Genomic DNA, 12622 nt, shown 5'->3' on the forward strand with positions numbered 1-12622 from the left:
GCGCGGCTCGCGGGGCTATATATCACCCGAGTGAATAAATCATAACTCTTTAATAATAGGGCTGTGGGAGGAGGGGGAGGGGTTGCGGCTTGTTACAACAAAAGATTGCTCTCCACTGGGCAACACCGGTCTACACCGGTGGACTGCTCTCACATAACACATACTCTATGACTGCATAGCGCTTAGCCTGGCACATCATCTATCCAACCCAAGGGCAAGCACTGTTGGATCAGAGACACGCAAATCTTAGGAATCTCAGCTGCGGTGAAGGTTAGTATTACAACGAAACTTGTCATCTCTCGACATCGACACGAAATTGAATTTTTATTAAATGACTTGATCAATGAACCGATGAACAAAACAAACGACTCTTACATTCCGCTACAAAAGAAAGAAAGCACAACCCTCTTTGCGAGTACATACAAATTGAATCCATCCCACCATTCATGATTAATATTACTTGTACTTAATGAACATGAACTTTAAATATTAACACACGACGAAAAATGTAACGATGTTATGTACAGGTGATTTGAGTACAATAAAAGTGGGAATTCAAAATTAAAACAACGACATTAATTCCATGAGAATATATTATATTTAAATATTTCTAAAGTACTAATAAAGAAGCTAGAAAAATAATATGTTACATACGTTAGTGTGTAAGTCAAGTAAGTTCATTAAGACTAAATACGTTTTTATAACTATTAACGAGAAAGTATTAAAAAAAACATTGTAGGAAACTATCGTCATCGATGTGGCTTTATTAGATGAATAAGAACAATTACATAAACAACGAGGTAAATAGAATTAGAACTGATGAATCTAAACGTTTGGCGATAATGAGACCTGCCGTGAAGTGTCGTGACCTCAATACCTGTTCTCGGGTAAGGAAAATAGCACCTGGGACAAGAGTGAATAAAAACTACATGAATGTAGTATAAATGTTTTTAATATTTAAAGCGTTAATTTTGCGGTCACACATATAAAAAAAAGTAAGTTACATTAATTAGCAAATCGCGTACTGAGATTTTAGTCTACCGGTTTGATGTAGTAGCCGTCTTCGGCCCGAACTCCTGCGATGAATATTTCCTGTAGGTATATGGTAAGTATGTCAATAGTGCTACGATAGTGGTGTATAGCGTTGCTTGCTTGCTGGCATGGTGATTGTCCTGACGAAGAGATGGGTATGACTCGAATCTGGTAGGCTAAAATTTCGGCGAGATTTTAGTACGTATTTCTTTAAAACGGAAGGATGTGGCGTTAGCGAAACCGGCACGTTTTATTTAGAAGTTAACGTCATAGGACTGTCGGCTGACTCACCGTATGCTGTAACTGCTATGTGTCAGTATGGGAGTGCGGCGGTATGGGAGCGAGGAAGCATGGCAGTATGGCAGTATGGGAGGTGGAGAGGATTACGTCAGATCCGAGGAGTTCCAAAGATAACGTTCGTATGCAGACAGGATTTCGAGAACTTACGATAGCACTGTGACGTTGATCTTTTATCAAAAGATTATTCTTTATAAGTAATATGCAATCATACGTACAACCACAACGAGAAAATGACGCATATAAAAAGAGCACTTTTATTATTGAATAATGTTTTTAAAAAACAATATTTCTTTGTTTATTATTCAAACAAATACAATGATTGTATGCCTAATAAACATTGGGGTTTTCAGCAACGACGCAGTACCTGTCTACCGTGCATGAATCATACGCGAACATAAACAAAAAATAGCAACCATCATTCTTACCAAATGTCCAAGACACTGTTTAATCCAGCTGCGACTTATGCAACACTGCTTTCAATAACCCTACTTATGCGACAACTTTACGAGTTTCATTACCTTTTCCTGCGTGAGAGTAGAGTTACCTTTTGTTCTAAGTTATTCGGAATATCCCTGTGAAGAAACAAATTATGTAATAAGGACTCGACAATGGAAAAAATAACACAATTGGCTTTTGTGTATAATCCTTGGTTCGGATAGTAAAAAGTTAGGTTACTCCTCAAAAAAAATCATACCGTTAAATTTGTTTCAATTTTTTTTTCTTAATAACTCAAAAATCGTTACGTGTCCCTTAGCACTTTTTATGGATGCGTCCTTCAAAAAAGTCCTTTGTCCCGATTGTGACAATCATGATAATCTGCAAATAGATTTTGTTTTTTATTCATTTTCACCATAGCTACACAAAGCTTTTTTACCACTTTTTGCTTGACTGTTGTGTCACGATTGCAGACGGTTAAAAAAGGCTTTACTAAAAATGAAACTCACCTCGCCCGATTAATATATAAATATAATATAACGAATATTTAAGTAAGGAAAATTATTATATCATTATTATAATATTGGATTACCATCGTCTGTCAATCGAGTAAAGTAGGTTTACATTAGCAAGCCTGTGGTTTGGCGTTTTCGAGAAGAGAATTAGTAGGTTGAAATCACGATCATTTTAGGACGATAGATCGATACCCTCCAGTCAAACTAAACAAAAGCTGAATTGATTGATTCGGCAGTCACTGTGTCTTAATATCTAAAATTAATATTTACATAGTAAATATCACTTACATATCATTAAACTACACTATGACAACTATTTCGATCCGCTCAACATCATTATCAAACACCATACTTGATAAACAAGTATTCACCGATCAAATCTTTTTTAAATAGTAAGGGTGCGAGGCAAATAAAAAAATAGATGAATGTCGATTGAATTTAATTTTATCTTTACTGAAATAATAAAATGCATCAAAAAATATCAAATTCGGTAAAAATCTAGAAAATAAATAATGGCCCTATACAAACAAAGACACTGCAATGTTCTAGCGGTTACTTCTAAAAAAATCACAGAAATATATTAGTATTACATTTGTGGTGGATATTTTACGTGGGATACACAAAACGCAGCTAACAATTTTTATGTTATATTTGTAGAGGCAATTCGATAAATAAATAATCCGCGTGTACCTCGGACGGAAAAAAAACTATCGAACGTATCCCACACAACATTGTAAGCAGTGGAATGGAACCTCAGCGCTAGGCTTGTTATCGGGCGAGTAGAGAGTTGAGTTAGCGAGAGACTGGTGTAGAAAAGTTGAGTTAGTAGAAACAGCGGAACACGCCACAGAGCACTGGTTGTGCCGCGAATGAGGGCGTATTACTCAGCCTTGCAAAAGCGGACTTGCCCAATGTTTGCGGTTTCACTTTCAGGCCCTAAACTAACCCAACACTCCCACACCGATATTCCTAGCATACATTCTAACAAGACGTTTCAATTTATTTAAGTAGGATTCAATATTATTGGCAACATCCATACTATTATAACTCTAAATTATTTCAATGCCTAAAGTTTTATTCGATTCAAATTTATTCATTACATCAATCGAATAAGGATGCCAAAACCGATCTTTAAAATGACCTTGTCGAGACATTATTGACACACCCCACGAATAATATCGTATCTCCAAATGTTATTTATTAATATTGTTAAATATATACATATATGCATAATGTATGTATTGAAAATTTAGCAAAAAGTAGGTTCTGTGCCAAATCTGCGTTCAAATATCTATAATAATTATATAACGTATTTGTATAATTTTATATATATTACAATTCAATTTCATTGTACTGTAGTATGTTAGGTACGTAAAAAAAGTTTACATTCTCCTGTAAACTTTTATCTGATAAATTTGTAAATATGACGTCATTCATAGAATACGGAAATGTAGATAGTCAATATTGTTAAATGGGTACCTACACAGTCTGACGAATATATGTGATAACAGCAACAACAAAAAACATCGAAGATGAGTGACGTCATTCAAAGAGTTTCTAGAAGTTCCAGAACATGAGGAAAATCTTGATTCACCCAAATCTAATTCAAATGAAAATATCTACTCCAATCCCAAGATATATCATATTTTTTGCGTCTTTCACTTAAACGTTTCTCGAAAATACGTGATATTGGTGAATACAGGATGATGAAATCATTGTAGATAGATTTCTAACACCATTTCAAGAGGGTCTGCCTACCTAGAATCGAAACGGACTAATAACGTGCATTTCTGGAAGAAGGCTACATTGAACTCGGATAAGTACTCATCTTGTTACTATCATTATTCAGCAATATCTCTACTCGTTCCTACTCGGGCATATCGGGGACTATCGCTTTGATACCCTTTCTACTTGAAAGCCACCGAAAAATACTCAAACATAATTGAGTTCGAGTGTTTTCATTCTCAATGTTCACGCTGTTGCTTATTTATTAAAAGTTGTTAATTCAAAACTACTCCAATTCAGATGTGGTGCGAGTAGAAAAGGAATGATATCTCAATGAAGCATTTGACGTGATTTTTTTTACTTATCTCAATGTTTCATCAAACTCCACGGTCACTGCGCAAACGCAATATTATGAGTAGTTAAAGAAAAATATAATATAATAATTAATTATAATAATTAATTATTTGTTTAAACAAAAAATTAAAATTGAAAACCAAGTAAGTATATAGGTACACGCAATACAAGATTCATTGTAATGGAAAGTAAGCATTGTTTTAGCTGGATCCTAAAGTTTTTAAGCGGATGGGTGATCACCCTTCCTTCATGTATTAACGATCAAGATAACACTACGTTTATATGATGCAGTACCCTATGCACCATGAGGTTTGAAGAAGAAGTTGATGTATTGTACGTGTTTACTCTTTTTGTTATTTTTTGTGTTCTTTTACTACGGAATAAAGAGAAACCGAGCACATTCAATTTGCGAATGAGAATAAATTGTGAATTGGGATTGTAGGTTATTGAATAGGCCTTTCATGGGCCGTGAAAACAATCTCTCGCCCTCTCCGAAAAACATTTTTTCGGAATACGTCCTTTGCAAATGTAATTAGTTTTTTTGAATACGTCCTTTGCAATGTAATTAGTTTTTTCACGATACCGAAATGCGCAAGCATCTCGGGTTTATTGTTTATGTTCGCAAGGCGAGGCGCGAGAACACTTAGCAATACTTTTTAATTGGCGAGCGCAATAACACGGCAGGCCCGGCATTGTGCTCGGTGCGAGTCGACAGGTAGTTTGTGCGTATTTAAAATTGCTTTAAAACGAAAGCAAAACTTTGACATTGTAACGGAAAAAGAGATATAAGGCCGGCCATCGCGTCTAGTATATGTATTACCTTCGACCTGTTAGAATCACATTATCGAGTAAATTATCGGCGCGTAATATCCGTGCGTCAAAAACCGATAGCGAACGCTGTCACCAACCGTTATGCTTTACGAGATTTCTCATGACTATGTATATCTGCACCTACCTATGCAATATTTATTGACATTCTCTCTCTTGTTTTATTCAATTTTCTATCAGCCAATTCAAGGCGTACGACACATCACTCATGACTACATCTTTAATTTTTAAATGTTTATGTTAACTGTCAAAATTTAAGGTTTTGAAAAAATACGTTTAAACCCTAATTATTACTTGGAAAATAGTGAGATCATACACATATTTACTTTTATTTATCTACTCTTGTTCAATGTTCTTGACCAATATTCGATGTCTAAAAATTCTCTCAATACATCGAAGATTGAAAAGCATCAAACAAAATGACAGATTTTAACTGACTATGATATAACACGTGTATGCGTATTAAAAAAATTGTAAAGTAAAAAATCAGTCATTAAGTCCGCTTTGAGAAATAGCCTATAACCGTGTTCCAGCCATCGTAAGCAGATCGATAGAGATGGGCATCGTTCAGTGAAGAATGTATTCGACAGCTGAAATCAAATTCGTAATAATCGAAAACGTTACAGCCTCGCGTCTAAAGGATGCCTTTCTGCTCGCGCGATTGGACAGTCAATTATTGTGAAGCAGCAGCTCCGTCTCATCCTATGGAAGTGACAATCGTCCCTGCAAACTGGCGAACCAGATCGTGTGCCATATAGAGTTGTCGCCAGTTAAGAATGCCAAACGCTCATAGGGTGACCACGGTGAAAAAATATATGACCGTTCTTTGTTTTATGCATGCAGAAAGCAACATTCTTGCATAGAGAAATAAAAATACATAATGAATATTTCAATGTGTAAATGTTCAATTTAAAAAATATACACATTAAAATAAGATTTAAAAAATATTTGTATTATTTAAAATATTTAAATGGCATATTTTTACGTCGTTAATTAAATGAATGTTAACCTATTATTATTACCTACATCAACGCTTGTTGAACATGTTTTATAATCATTTGACACGACTTCCTTGGTTTGTCCAGACAAAACCCTTGTCCCAACTTCGAAATTTCAGACATGATCATTGTATACAAGCAGACGTCCAGCCAATCGAAACGCTTGATTTTACTGCTACATGTACATGCTTTGGATATAACACAAATTATTTCTCAAGTGTTAGTTTGGCATTCTTATGTGGCGACCAGTATACGTGTCGCGGGGGGTGCAGCTGGTGAAGGCACGCGCATGCGCGCTACAAGTGCAAATTGTCAAATAACGTTATTTACATATTACCGAGAGATTTTTACAGCTAAGAATAAAAGTGCCTCAGATGTTCGATTTGTCAAATATGGCCGATAAAATTAAAATAATATATAAAATGTGGCCACATTCGTATGGCCGAGACGTATTCAGTAAGGTCACGTAAATTATCACAGCAGCAGGTTCAACGCGTTCAAATAATTCATATTTATTAATAAAATTATGTTGAAAATCCTGAATATATTTAATACATATTAATTTGTATAAATATAGCCACGATTCGTTTAATTTTCCATTTTGTCTGTTAGAATAATTACAACGGGAGGAAAACTGATTTTCTAACTTTAATTATTTTCAAATAAGAATTTAAATGGTTGAGAAATTGATATGGTCGCAACACATGACAGCTTATTTTATTTACAATTATTTCTTTCTTAAATGTTGTTTACAACATATTTTAAGTTCGGATAGCCGGAATTATACGATAATAAAAATTGTTACTCTTGAGAGTTGTATTATCTGGTAGTCAGTAGCAGTGACCAGTGGCCACGCGTGATATAAAGTGAAAGCGTCCGTAATAAAAGAAGATGTATCGTGATGAGGAAGTTTTGTCCAGCGATGTGCAAGCGACTGCGACTGTAGAAGATATCTACTTCAAGTCGACTACTGACTGAAATCTCGGAGTGATCACCACTGGACTGAACTGAACTCGGAACAGCAAAAGACGAAGGAAGAAATTGTATCTTCAGCTACAAGGACGGGTGGATGTTTCTAGTTGTTAGTGAAAAGTTGTAAAGGATCAGCATACGAACGGTGCGATGCCAATTTGTAAAGTCAGTTGAGAAATGTGTCCAATGATTTACCGTGCATTACTTCGACAGGAATTTTTGTTTTACGTGTTTTTATAATAACAATCAAGCATTTTTTTCGAATATATTTTTAGAAATATGGAACAATCCTCGTTGCAGGGGTTTAAGTGACGAGAAACTCGATGAGCTTTACCCACCAAATGTTTCGTGAGAAGAGTAATTCCCTTCCAAACAGTAAAAATGCCTTTTCTTATTTATTAAATAGTTGAAATAATAATCGTTGTTCTCTGTTAATTTATTTTTTCTCAAAAACATATTTTAGTTAAAACTAGTAATTTTCATTGTTAAATACAGGATTTTCACCATGGAGTAGAGTGAGGCCTAGCACTGTTCCAGTATTACGTAGGTAATTGTGATTCATGAAACAGCACGCGGTATTCCTGATAGCGCGCACTATTCTGTCGCTTTGATATTTTTACGTAGTCTCGCGTGATATCAGTGCGGTAAGTAGAAATGCTTACCTTGCTTAAAGCTGTTCCATTTAGCGCTGGAACTTATTAGAACGTATCCCATCGCGTTAAGCGGGGTCATACTATATTGTGATAAAGGACCATTTTCTAGGATGTGATTTACATTTTTTTCAATAACTGTCACTTTGTAGTAATATCTATGCATTTTTAATCAAATTTTTACATGGTAAACAAAACTATTAAAAAATATATATATTGTGGTACGTATTTCGATGCATTCAGCATCATCATTGAACACCGTATGTGAAGCTTAGTCTAAATGTTGAGCCCTTGAATAAAAAAAAAGAAACAGCTTCTACCCCCTCCTTATTCTTCAACGTCCTAAGGGCACAATAAAATAAGGCATTCAATAATGGTGCTGAATGCATCGAAACACATATAAGAATATTTGAAGAAATATTGGTATTTATCAAATAAAACTGTATATTTTTTAATCTATTCAAACTAGTTAATAAATTTGGCTTGTACATGTATGACTTGGGGGTTATTTATTCTCTTAATTGAAATTGGAATGAATATTCCTACCTTGTAAGATGGATGTGAGTTTCGGATGGGAGTGAGGACGAGCGAAGACGAACTGAGGGAAGTACAACCCGGCGGCACCTCGACGCAAGGGGCCACAGCAGGTACAGGCATCACAGTGTCGGGCTACTATCTCCTGATAACAGTAACACAATGGTCAGTTTCCGTCTGCACGCGCCCCGCCTCGGGAGCGAAACTCTATCTAGCTCCTCATAAGATAATGCGATAAAACACTACCCCTACATGACTCTAGCACGTCACTAATACATACAGGGTCGAGCTGGTGCCTCCTGGTAATAAGATTATGAGCAACTAAACATCGCTATTCCGATATGACTCCAGCATGGCACACCCCGCTAGTAGATACAAAGTTGGGTTGCTATCTATCTCCTGATAAGTTAAAGTGATAAAACACTATCCCAACATGACTTCAGCACGACACACTGTCACTAATATAGCTGTTTTTTTAGAGGTATAAAAATTCAAATTTATGGTGGCACCCGCCGTGTGGCATGTTGCGCCATCTTGTTGAAATCGCAGATCTGTCATGCAGATCGCAGATCAATGCCATTCAACTGAGGTAAGAAGAAGTCAGTAATCGTGGTTCTGTAGCGCTCTCTATTGACCGTAACATTCTGGCAGGCATCGTCTCTATAAAAGTATGGGCCAATGATTCCATCTCCCCATAAAGCACACCAAACAGTGACTTTTACTGGATCCAAGGACGTCTCGACAAAGGCTTCTGGGTTTTCTTTACTCCGAATTCGGCAATTCTGCTTATTGACATAGCCATTCGACCAAGAATGTGCCTCATCGGTGAACAAAATTTTGCGTTGAAGAAGAGAATCAAGCTGGATATTGTTTTCGGCCGATTCACCGAACTTACGTGATTCAGTCTATTCATGGTGAAATAGCAAAACGTACCGACTACAAATCAACTGCCAACTGACAAATTGACAGTGTGTTGTAACAATGTTGCCAGTTTAAAAATCAAACCTCTAAAAAAACACCCTATACATACAGGGTCGGGCTGCTGTCTCCTGGTAATGAGATAATAAGCCAAACTAAATATCGCTATTCTGGTGACTCCAGCATGGCACACCCCACTAGCAGATACAAGGTTGGGTTCCGGTTAACACTGTTTTAATACAATGTTTGCGGATGTTGTTCTTAAAAAAGACAAACAGCTCCTAGTACAAGAGTAAAATTATAAATAACTGTCGAGGACTGAAAGTAAACATGTAATGTCGGTGATCACATAAAATAAAAACCTATTTTTAACTCTGTGGACTTAAAAAATAACAACAATAATAATATTACCACGTTATACACATATTACATTTTATTAAAAAGGTATTTAAAAAAACTTATATTGGCTAAGAATATCTGATAAATAACGTTTAAAATAATTGGAGATTTTTTTTATGACTCTTACTTTTAACAAAAGAAAGCCAAAAAATATATATACAGGAGGCTTATTTTAGACTTATTACAAATATTATAATAATCTAACTTCATTCGATTTATTCAAAACCCTGTTTGCAGAGTGAAAATGACGCATATTGGTATATAATTTACAACCCCTCATTAACCATCGATTTACTCACATAATATACAGATCAAAACATTTTCCGTAATTGAAAATATTGAAAATGATATTTATTTTACTTGGCAGACAGTAAGCTCAAGTGTACCTACTTGTAATACTAAAAATACGAATATCAAGAATCAATATGGAATAAAACATGTTTTAAGGAATAAGTTTATATATATCCATTACATTTGAGCATTTCAACATGCTCAAAGTTTTAAAAGAAAAAAAAATAGTCCCGTTTCTTTTTTGTGTAACTTTTACATCATGTCGATTACCTTGGTCGTTGTAGTTTAAGAGTGATGCATTAATTAAACAAAAAGAAATAATATTTTTTCTCAAAACGTTAAAAGTTTTTGACAGTAAACAACTGCAGATAAATAAACTCATTCTAGAATCGATAGAACTTAGAAATATTATTGATTCGATGGCAAAGATCTTAATATTTGTCTTACTGATTAAAAACTAACATTGCGGAGCTTTAATTGGTTCTGATAACAAAATTGCGCACACAATAAATTTACATACTTATATATTGCACAAGAAGGATTGCGCCATGATTTCACAAAAATGTAATATTGATACACTAGACATTATATGGAACATCAGTTTAACAAGAATTTATAAAGAATAAGTTATATAAAATTGATTTCCATCGCAAGAAAGTTAAATAAAAGAACATAAAGCACTTCTAATCTTGCAATCCAATCATTGACCCACCTCGATTTTGAAAGGAAACCATTGTTATAGCGAGCTCGCTGGTCGTCTTTGAAAATTAAACTACTAGTTATTAAACTACTAGGTATTCGAATGATTGTCGAAAGCGCGGATGAGGACTAAAGAAATAATTTACTAACTATTATTGTACAGTAAGAAAATGGCGTCCGACAAAGATTAGGCAATCGGTAATGAAAGAAATATCTTCTAAGGTGGGAAGGAGCGCAATATAACGAGAAATATTTATTCCATCTAACCGAAGGCATCGAGCAGTGGCATTACTTACGCAAAAGTCGAACTCGTTCAAAAATAATCCGAAATATTCACTGATGACAAGGCATTCCACTCACTGAGCACAAAACTAGACTGAATGATCACGTGACATTATGTTTTGAACACAATTGGTCAGATTTGTCAGAGTGGGAAGACTACTTTTGAAAGATAAAATTTCCAAAACTGAGCCAGTTGTTATTTTAATCAACGTGTTACGATAGCCTACGATTATTTGTTTTAAATGATGGCTAAAAACTGATTACCTGTATGCGATCATGTGACAAATAAACGTTGAATAAAAATTTAAGTTTTTCCTTATTCTAATCCAAAATGCATATTCTCGCGATACCAGCGCTCCGAGCGGCAAGAAAAGGAAGTACAAAACATGGATTCTTGTTTTGCGGCGATCAAATCATTATTATATGGTCATTAGAATTAAGTTAAAGTACTCTGTTTTTAAAATAAAAGGTCGTTCGATAACACAAAACAACATACGAGAAAAATATGTAAAATATTAATAAGTACATATGTAAAATATTGTTCCTATTTGTAGTAAAGTGTTAAGCGAGTTAAAATTAAAATTTGTGTTTTTCACTCAAATATTAATTCAATATCACCCCGGAGTATTACTTAAAGCACGTGACTGATAACGTAGCATTTTATAATGAAAAATAATGTCAATACTCCGTCAATATAATGTAGTGCTCTATTCATCATGGGATGCGAATTACGAATAAAAGAAGAAGAAGAAATGCTTTTTCAATTGTTATAATTTAAATACAGAATGAAGTTTATATTATATATTGTTACGAAAAATTAATATTTTCTATAAATGTACAAGATTTGACTACTATGCTAAATCTGCTTAGAGCTTTAAGCTGGGTTCATAATTTTTACTATCGTGCATTCCTACTTCTTTTTTTGAAATTGACAAAAGAAGGTGAAAGCAGAGTGAACGCTTTGAAATTCGATCTCTTAGTCAGCGGTCGGAAAACTTTTTTAACCATTAGCCCAAAATATTTTTGTGTAAGTCGATATTACCCCATCCCCCATTTTTCAAAGTAGACAATGTATGTATACTTTAAATAAACATGCTTTGAATTAATTTACACGGAAAAAAATGGTACACGATAAAAGTAAGTGTGTTATAGACTAACAAAATACAATTCTTAAATTGGATCAAACACAAATTCAGGTTTTCAGGTTTCCTTTTCAGTTTCTGGAGAAATGATGTGGATTCGTTCGATACAATTACTTTTTGGGACTTTTGAGACTTTTGATGTAAGACCAATTTGAATATAGGCTTCCGCGTTTAATCAATCTCCGTTTTTCGTTTTTATGTTCATTAGAGTGGAAAAGGCTTATTCACAAAGGTAGGTTGTTGCAAATCGCAGCAACTTTTTTACCGCCTCCTCACGTGCAAATTTGAAAGCCTTCGCAGCTTTTGAGAATCAAAAAGACGGCATATTTGCTTTGCTCAAATTGAATACGTGCTTCAGATTTAGATGGAAATTTAAGACTTGCCTCTGCCAAACCTGGAGGTTCTTCTGATATGTTAGAAATTTCATATTTAAAAGGATCTTTAACTTAATTGAAAATATGTTTATCAAGATCTGGAAAGTAGTCAGAAAGTAGTAAGTTTGGTAAGATGTTTTAAAGAATGTGGAAGACACAAGAAATAGAATCTGA

At 34.7% G+C, this 12622-nt stretch overlaps 1 protein-coding gene across 8 annotated transcripts in view; it reads right to left on the reverse strand.

The window, feature by feature from the left end:
• LOC148300047 (AN1-type zinc finger protein 6-like) overlaps positions 1-11313 on the reverse strand; it is a 57761-nt gene extending 46448 nt beyond the window's left edge. For 3 of the 8 annotated variants that reach the window (XM_088275347.1, XM_088275342.1, XM_088275337.1), the window contains exons 1-2: positions 10947-11028; positions 8356-8488 (exon numbers count right to left, since the gene is read on the reverse strand). The gene's annotated coding sequence lies outside the window, so the exon portion shown is untranslated. Of the gene's footprint in view, positions 1-8355; positions 8489-10663; positions 10854-10946; positions 11029-11196 lie in introns of those variants that run through there. The other 5 variants (XM_088275349.1, XM_088275344.1, XM_088275338.1 and 2 more) reach the window with 5 other exon arrangements.
• Between the last annotated feature and the right edge of the window lie 1309 nt (positions 11314-12622).

The sequence above is a fragment of the Brachycentrus maculatus genome, unplaced genomic scaffold (assembly GCF_059751285.1).
Source record: "Brachycentrus maculatus isolate JH-2025_06_01 unplaced genomic scaffold, ASM5975128v1 h1tg000848l, whole genome shotgun sequence".
Classification (NCBI taxonomy): domain Eukaryota; kingdom Metazoa; phylum Arthropoda; class Insecta; order Trichoptera; family Brachycentridae; genus Brachycentrus; species Brachycentrus maculatus.